Here is a 2726-nt window from a genome sequence, read left to right as displayed (position 1 = left end):
TACTTTTTTGCCTGTGTATTTGTACTTTTACTTAAGTACATTTTTTGAGTACTTTCTCCACCACTGGTTAAGAGTATCAGGACGACGGATTTACTGAGGCAGAATTTTCTACAGATCTTCCCAATAAGAGCCTACACATAAATGTTCTTTGAAACCCACTTCTTGTCACTTTCCTTTTTCTCACAAAGGTACAGATGCTGGGTGCCTTGAATATATCTTGATAACACTTTCGGATGATGGCTTGTACACTGCCTCGTGAGATATTCAAGCAAATATACATGTACATTTGTTTGGCTTTTACAGTTATCGCTTGATTGAACTTGATTCAACATGATTATCAGGGGTGGATGATGGAGTGGCCATGCCCCCACCCCTCTGATCCCACCTAGTGGGGTAGCACCGCATATAAACTCCCAAAAATTAAACCGGTATTGCCGTATTGCTGGTCGTGACATGACCAAATGTCCGAGCAAGCAGGTCTCCTCTTTATCAGCAGCTCTTTCCTCTCCAGCAGGACTCAGGCAGCCTGTCATTAGCAGCTCCACTTGAGAGGAATACCAACAGGCGCAGACACACCGAGTGAGCAACAAGCAGCAACAACAACCACAGGCAGTGTTTCCGCCCACGTCACCTTTCCACCACTTCAAAAACACCTGGATCCTGCTGCTGCCGCTGCTGCTGGGAGGAAAAGCAGCACCCACCTGTTAATTCTGGAAAAACCTGATCAAAAAAAAAAATAATAATAACATCTCCGATGGGGAGATCATCATCTCTCACAGAGAATATTTCGGGGCCAGACTGTTTCCCCTCGCCGCACACCCCCCCCTCCCGTGTCCCAAACATGGCTGTCAGAGGAAGCTGTGAGCCCTCCATGCTGCGGGTGGATGACTCCGCTTGTTAAAAAAGAGGCAGAAAGCATGGCAGGAGCTCAAGCTGGACACTGCATCAGCTCCACACCGTATGGCAGGCCATGTGGCAGCAAGCTAGTGGGATTTTCAAGCAAAGCAAAGCATCAGACACAGAATGACATAGAAGATGTTGGAGAATTATACCAACGCTTGCACAAAGTTGTAGCTCCTCATCTTTTCTTCTTTGTGATCTTATAACAACTTATGGAATTTTATTGATTTAATTGACACTTAGATTGTTTTAGATAATGAGCTCCGAACACCTCATCTGGTTTATACGCAGATTATAAACAAAGATGGTTTGCAAGTCTGCCTCAGATTAAATTCTTCATCAATTCCCAGTTGTGCAAGGCGGTTTAACCACATTTCTCTGTCCTCGGGAAGGAGCTTCTTGTCTTTGGGTTATATTACACCAGTTCCTGTGGCATGATGGCTCCCAGGGAGGGGGTCACTGTAATCTGGCAGCACCATCTGTGGCTGTCATCTGAAGCTGCCACTTAGAGAACCTAACACAGTCCCCCATGTCAACACTCGCCACCAGCTCAACCTTCCCTCGCCTCCCTCCAGTAGGACATGCAACATCTCAGAAAACTCTGAAATATACGGGAAATTATTAGCTGTGCTGAAATGTGGTTTAAGAAAATGGATGTCATGTCATCATATTTGTTTTTTGATTTTTTTTTACCCAGATGAAAAGTGAAACCTTGAACATATTTCAGCCTAAAATCGAACACAGATGCTGCAGGGCACTTAACTTTTTCCCTGAAATACGTCAACACAAGATAAGTTTGATGTCGGCGTAAATGGTAAATGTACACTAGATGGAGCCAAACGCTAGGACAATGACATTAATAACTAGCAGTTCTTTCTCGGTGTAGAAATACATGTCTGAGTGCTGTAGTTATGCAGTAAGTCATCCAGCTGCAACACATTCGCCTGATTTAAAAAAAAACACAGAATAAGCCAAAATCACCGAGGTAAATGTGATCAAGGGCCATAAAACTTTAAAAATGAAAAACTATTTTACTAGAAACTTTCCAAAGGAAAAAAAAAACAACAAAACAAATCATCTGTAAATTCTTGTAGCTGTATAACAAAAAAATTACTCCCACATTTGCTTTATTTAAAGAAAAGTATTGAATTTCCAGAAGTCTGTCTCAACAACAACAGGATGTGGGTCACTTTTTCTTCTGAAGTATTTGTTGTGTTTAGCTGAGGTTAATTATTTGGATGCAGCCAAATGAATGTTTCTCATTGTATTTATTAACTAAGAAATGTGATCAATAAAAGATTATTACTGTGTATTTTACGTAACATAATAAAAAAATGTTGTGATATTTTTTGTTGGCCGTGTAAAGTAAGCCAATTCTGGGAAGAGTAGAGGCCAAACAAAAACTGTAAAAAAAAAAAAAGAAAAAGAAAAAAAGAACACCCTGTTTGATTTTTTATATGTAGAGTCTTGGAAACCCATGGAAAACATTCAACAAGTCTGAATAAAACTTGAGTTTAGATGTGAAATGTGTTTTTCAGAAATCTTTTTCTCTTTCTTTTAAATAATAGGCAAGGAATTCTGGAAATGTAAATATTTTTGCTAAAAGAAATGTTTGGGGGTTTTTTTCCATACTGATCTAGACCTGGAAAACCTTACAAGCAAGTTCTTGACTGACCGTAAAAATAAAACAATGCTTAAGTTACATTTAGTTTACTGTTAAGAACGCTAGTATTTCTTGCCAGTGATTCTGCGACTAAAAAAACAAATTAAAAGAACTTCTTGAAACCCTAACCCTTTTTCTCTCCCCCTTTAATTAACAAACAAAT

Source organism: Poecilia latipinna, unplaced genomic scaffold, assembly GCF_001443285.1.
Source record: "Poecilia latipinna isolate Pla-1442-1.1 unplaced genomic scaffold, P_latipinna-1.0 Scaffold86, whole genome shotgun sequence".
NCBI lineage: Eukaryota > Metazoa > Chordata > Actinopteri > Cyprinodontiformes > Poeciliidae > Poecilia > Poecilia latipinna.
The sequence above is the reverse complement of the archived record's forward strand: the minus strand, read 5'-3'. Positions refer to the sequence as shown.